Source organism: Muntiacus reevesi, chromosome 3 (assembly GCF_963930625.1).
Source record: "Muntiacus reevesi chromosome 3, mMunRee1.1, whole genome shotgun sequence".
In the NCBI taxonomy this organism is placed as follows: Eukaryota; Metazoa; Chordata; class Mammalia; order Artiodactyla; family Cervidae; genus Muntiacus; species Muntiacus reevesi.
The window spans coordinates 10,241,628-10,248,183 of NC_089251.1; the positions used below are offsets into that span (position 1 = coordinate 10,241,628).

General features: G+C 47.6%; 1 non-coding gene across 1 annotated transcript; it reads left to right on the plus strand.

Annotated features, from left to right (window-relative positions):
- The first annotated feature begins 3,413 nt into the window (after positions 1-3,413).
- LOC136165729 (U6 spliceosomal RNA) lies at positions 3,414-3,520 on the plus strand. The gene has a single exon (XR_010662725.1). It is a non-coding gene; the product is annotated as a U6 spliceosomal RNA (small nuclear RNA).
- Positions 3,521-6,556: the final 3,036 nt, after the last annotated feature.

Here is a 6,556-nt window from a genome sequence, read left to right on the forward strand (position 1 = left end):
CGCCAGATGCGGCTCCCCCAACTCTTCCCCGCAGACCCTGAAAGCAAGAGGAAAATTGCTGGGAACAAAAGACAGAGTCACAGGGCGCTGAACTTGGCCTCACCAGCCTCCTAGTAATGGCGCCAGGGAGGGGACCGGTGCCAGCCAGTGCCGCTCAGCCACGACGTGGCAGGCAGAGCTGGGCTCCTGGCCGGGGTCCCTCCACTTACCAGGGCAAGAGCGGGTTTTTTTTTTTTTTTTAATTGTTTTCAAAACAGATTTCATGTGGTCCCAAAATGAGACCATGATTGTAAATTAAAGTGTAATTAGCCTTTACGCTTTTATATTCATTAACTCTTCTCTGTTAATGATGCTAGGCTGGAGCAGAAACCCTGCATTATGAAACCACATCCAGGAAATAAAATAGTGATTTAGATAATGGCCACAATGTATTGCTACTTACACATAATTAAACAAATGCTCCATTTAAACTTGGAAACATGACTGAATGTTGATTAACCCTCGCCCAGCAATTCTGCTCGGAACTGGGGAAGGGGAGGCACCGTGAGCTCGTCCGTAACAAAGTGTCTGGACCAGTCACGTGTGCCCGCTACATTGCCAGCCATGCCCACCAGCCCCACCTGTGCCGGCTGGGTGGCTACAGGTCTCAAGTCAGGGAGTGTGGCCGTGCGTGGAGGTGACCATGCAAGTTATCCCGGGACCACTTAAGAAACCACCACACTAAGGGAAACAAGCCAGACACAAAAAGACAAATACTGTATGATTTCAGTTATATGAGGTACCTAGAGGATTCAAATTCATGGAAACAGAAAGGAGAAAGGTGACCACTCGGGGGCAGGGGATACAGCATTTCAGCTTGGGATGATGAAAGATTCTGGAGATGGATAGTGGTGGTGGTTACATAACAATATGCACACCCTTAATGCCACTTCACTGTGTCCTTTAAAATGGTTAAATAGTAAATTTCATATATAACTTACCACAATTTTTTAAAGTTTATTTAAAGCATTAAGAAAAAAGGAAAAAGTCACCACACCCCAACTCTACTGCCCACAAATAGGAAAAGTCTGAATCTCACCTTCTCAGAGATCAATTCACACAGTTCAGCACTGACTCTGATAAGACCTGGCTCAAAGTTAGGAAAGTGGAATTTTTTTTAGGTTTTAAAAATTATAATGAAGTATTGCTTAATATATAAGTAATTCAGACATGTATTGACTAAAAAGTGAAGCTTCTGATTTTCAAACTCATTCCTGAAAAGGGAGCACCCAATAATTTTTCCGTTTGTCATTTTTCTACATGTAGCTTTTCCACATAATGTGTTGCTCTGCTGGGTCCCCCAGATGCAGATCCTGGGACAAGAACGGAGGGCAGGTGGGAGATGTGGGAGGTGATCCCAGGAGAAATGAGTGGGAAATAAGAAGGAAAGAGTAGACTAAAAACTGCATGACCCTATCTATTATCTATTGCTGCCTAACAAGTTACTCCAAAATCTAATCGCTTCAAACAATCATCATTACTTGACTATTGATTCCTGTGCGTCGGGAATGCAGACAGTAGAGAAGAATTGCCCCTGCTCCACCAGGGTCTGAGGCCTCGAATGGTAAACTTCAAGGCTGGGGCTGGAGTCGTCATCTGAATGTTGCCCGCTCACATATTTGATAATTGATGCTGGTTCTCCCTAGGGGACCTAGCTGGGTTGTGAGCTGAGACGTCCACAAGTAGCCTCTCCAGGTGGCCTGGGTTCCTAAAACATGGTGGCTAGGTTCTAAGAGCAACCCCCATGTAAGTGAGAGAAAGGGTTGGAGGGCAGTGAGAGAGAGAGAGAATGAAAGGCAGAAACCACATTGCCTGTTAGGACCAGTCTTAGGAGTCACGTCGTATCACCTCCACCACCTGTGATGAAGGTCTGCCTGGGCTCAAGCAGGGAGGAAGGTCAATAACCCAGTGTAACAAGAGTATGTTGTTGTTGTTTATTCTCTAAGTCGTGTCCAACTCTGTTCAACCCCATGGACTGTAGCTCCTCTCTCCATGGTATTCTTCAGGCAAGAACACTGCAGTGGATTGCCATGCCATCTTCCAGGGGATCCTCCCAACCCAGGGACTGAACCTGCATTTTTATGTCTCCTGCATTGGGAAGCGGGGATTCTTTACCACTAGCGCCACCTGGGAAGCCCGATGAGAGCATGTGGAAAGTACTATCTGCCGTAGCCAGGCTAGGTACATTCATAGGCAATTGGTACTTGATTCCAGGAGGGACCTCTGGGAGGTAGCCTGTGATCCTAATATTTATGGGGCGGTCACTATGGGTCAGGCCTCCCAGGTGGCTCAGTGGTAAAGAATCTTCCTACCAAGCAGGAGACGTGGTTTCATTCCCTGGGTCGGGAAGATTCCCTGGAGAAGGAAATGGCAACTCGCTCCAGTATTCTTGCCTGGGAAATTCCAGGGACAGAAGAGCCTGGCATGCTACACTCCATGGGGTCGCAGAGAGTCAGACACGACTTTGCAACTAAACAACAACACTGTGGGGCAGGGACTGTGCTGAATGCACACGTGTTCTGCCATTTACGGTGCAGAAGCTACACCACTGCCCCCATAGTAAAGACAAGGCAACTGAGGCTTAGAGAAGACCAGACGGAGACACCCGTCCACCCACCAGCGCCCATCTTTCCTGCTGCCCATGCTCACAGCTAGAGCGCATCTCCCAGGGTCCTCATGGTTAGGTGTGACTGTATGACCAAGCCGTCTGCAATGAAATACGTCTGCGATGAAATACGGCCAAAGTAAGGGGTACCCCGTCCTGGCTGGGGCCATGGGTTGTCCCCCATGCACCTGTGTGCTTCTTCTCCTGTCTGGCCAGAATCAACACACAGCCTTGGAAAAACACCTGTTGAAGATGTCATACTTTTTCTCAGTGTGGTTCCCTGAATCGCCTCATGGAAGAGAACCCCCACCATCATTTATCTCATCCCCCTTCAACCTGGGACTGTTAAGCAACAAAGAAACTCTGTTGTGTTTACCCATTACATGTTTGGGTCTGTTTGTCACGACAGCGCAACTAGTCTAACACAGGTGTGTAGTACTAGGTTGAATCCTCTGAAACTGCCATGGCAACTTTGTATATCAACAATGGTCAAATGTTCGTAATTCCAGATAATTCAACCTCACACACACAGCTCTTTTCACTCTTTCACTCCTGCGCAGTGTTCCACTTGTGGATATCCAGAACGTATTTAACCACTCCCCCTTTGATTAACATCTGTGTTGTTTCCAGTTTTTTGTCCTTACAAATAACGCTGCAAGGAACATTCTTAAATATTTATCATTATGAATTTTATGAAGCGGTCCATCAGACAGATTCCACAAAGTAGACTGCTGGGTAGATGCCGCACATTAAAAAATTTGACATGTGTGTGCCCATTTTAGCAGCATAGATACTAAAACTGGAACAAAACGAAGAAGATTAGCATGGTCTGTGAACAAGAATGACACAAAAATTCGAGGAGCATTCCATGTTTTTGTCCTGTCATAAACCATGATAAAAGAATATGAAAAAGAATATATATGTATAGTATATATTGTATAACTGAATCACTTTACTGTACATCAGAAACTAACACAACATTGTAAATCCACTATATTCAATAAAAAAAAATCTTGGAACTTCCCTGGTAGTTTAATGGCTAAGACTCCAAGCTTCCACCATGAGGGCACAGGTTTGATCCCTGGTTTGGGAACTAAGATCCCACATTGCCACACAGATCAGTCAAAAAATAAATAAAATATCTTTAAAAAATAAAATAATAAATAGTCGTGTGGCAGTTTAAATAAATAAACCTTAATGGGTAACAAGGACCTACTGTATAGCACAGGGAACTCTGTTCGGTATTATGCAACAACCTAAATGGGGAAAGGATTTGAAAAAGGAAAGATATATGTATATATATGTATATATATCACTGAACCACTTTGCCGTGCACCTGAAACTATCACAACATCATTAATCAACTATACTCCAATATAAAATAAAAAGTTAAAAAAATAGTAACATAGGACTTACTCTGTGCTGGGCAGTGTTTTATGTTCTTTACAAATATTCACTTACTTAATCCTTACCACAACCCTGTGAGGTAGGTACTATTATTGTCCCACTTTATGGATGGGTAAACAGGCCAGGAAAGCTAACTTGCCCAGGTCATGCCCCTGGCGCGCGGTGGAGCTGGGCTGTGAGCCCAGGCACTGGGCTCTGAGTCTGTCTTCAGAAGCACTAGGTCCCTGCACATGAGGGTGAGGCCTGCCCTGGAGAGGCCCCTCAGGCTACAGTGTGGCAGCGGGGCCAGCCCAGGAGGCCTGCACCCGTCCCTCTAAGGAAAAGTGAACAAATAGCAGCAGGGTCACTGCCAGCGTGAGCGCCGGGCCTGCCCTGGGGAAAGGGCTGCACCTGACTTTCTTTTAAATCGCTTAGTCACATCCGACTCTTTCTTTGCACCACCATGTACTGCAACCCGCCAGGCCCCTCTGTCCATGGGGTTCTGCAGGCAAGAATACTGGAGTGGGTTGCCATTCACTTCTCCAGGGCATCTTTCAGTTGAACCTGGGTCTCCTGCACTGCAGACAGATTCTTTACCACGTAAGTCCCCACAGAAGCCTTGCATGTGCTTAATAGAAGACAGCAAAACCTGAGTAACTCCCAGGAGTCCTCTCCTTAGTTTTCTTTATTCTCACTCAGACTCCTGGCTTTACTTGTTTATTGGTCCCTGGAATTAGACCAAGCTGAGCATAGCCAGTAGCTTTGTGCCCTTCTCTGAGCCTTTGTTCTTTTGTCTAAAAAGTGGGAATAATAACAGAAGTTTGCAAAATTAACACAAGAACAAGCTAAGTGAAATGCCACAATTTCAGCCACTCACTCAAGAATTTCTAGAGCCCCTACTGTGTGCCCTTCAGAGCTGTGGATCCCTCTAACCCACAGAGAAAAGCTCCCCACACCCCACAGATTCCAGCCAGGCTATAGGATGCCCCAGGAGTCCAGCTCAGGCTGCTGAGCAGGGTTCCGTGGTGAACAGTGATGATCAGGGAGGCTTCTAATCTGACAAACCTGATGAGTAGTAAGTTGGGGAGTTCAACTCCTGATCCAGGCTGGGACAGGAGAGGCTGCTCTGAGGAGGCGGCATCTAAGGGGTGAGGAGTGTTCTATGTGGGGGGCCGGGCAGCCGGTGGGAAGGTCCAGAGGTGAGAGGAGGACCTTGGACTCATCTCAAGGAGGCTGCACCATATCCCAAGGGCAATGGGGAGCCATGGAGGGATTTAGAGGTATCCCCCTGGCTCCCTTGTAGAGCGTGGATCAGAGAGGCTGAGCTTGGAGACAAGAGTGAACTCAGGAACTAGGTTTCTGCTTGTGTCTCCTGTTTATACCACGAAGACTAATCTTAACATGAATAAGACCATCCTCCTTAACAACAGAAGTCATCCTACGGGCTTCACTGGTGGTTCATGTGAATAAGACTCTGTGCTTTTGATGCAGGGGCTGCCGGTTTGATCCCTGGTCAGGAAGCTAAGACCCCACATGCCATATGGCCAAGAGAAAAATGTTAATAAATAATTTTTTTAACTAAAAAAAAAATAATAAATAGCAGGAATCATTCTAGAAATCAAAACCTAGAAAGCAGCCTGAAGTGAGGGCAAAATAAAAACCTCACTCTTTCAGATGCGTGCCCTGGGTTTGCGTCTGCACAAGACTTTTCCTCCCTTGGGAAGGCACACCTAACTCCACCTGTTTCAGCCCTCCCTCCTCAGCACCCCCTACAGAAGTCCTCCAGGATTCACTGGCTGGCAGCGGCCTCGCTGCCTCTGAGCTCCCTGCCAGGTCTCTTCCTGGGTTCATCCAAGGGTGCTGGACACATTCACCCATGTGTGTTATGGTCACTCACAGGTCAGCTCATCTCCACCTCCCTCCTCCACCTTCAGCCTCTCCCCAGGGTTATGCAGAGTATAAGTGCTCAGTACCAATGGCCTCAGCTAGTCTCTTCCCTGTCTGACTTTTCTCCCTACGTTCCTAGAACCCAGCAACTATCATTCACTCATTCATTTATTCACTCACCCATTTCCAAACATATATTGAGCACCGCTCTGTTCCAAGCTTGTGCCAGGTGCTGGTCACACCGTGATGAGTCGGGAGACTCAGCCCAGGATCTCAGAGCTCACAGTCTGCTGGGGGAGGTGGAGCAGCCATTGGGCAGGTGTGGGGAGGTGCTGGGACTGCGGAAGCCTGGCCTGGGGGGAGGAGAGAGGGGAGATGCAGGGAGGGAATGTGCTAATGGCGCCAACGGACGTTTCTCAGGACACCCTCCTGTATGGTGTCTGTGCGTGAGACGGGAAAGCAGAGGTGAGGCAGTGATCTTTACTCCCTCAAGGTCACAGTAGTCAGATGTGGAGACGGGCAGACCCAGAGTCCCGGTGGGTCCCATTTGTCCTCACACCCCTCACCTCTGCGTCTAGTTCCATGTCCTGCCTGCTGGCCCTGCTGACCATCGGCAGCCCCCTGCCCACCTCCAGAGGC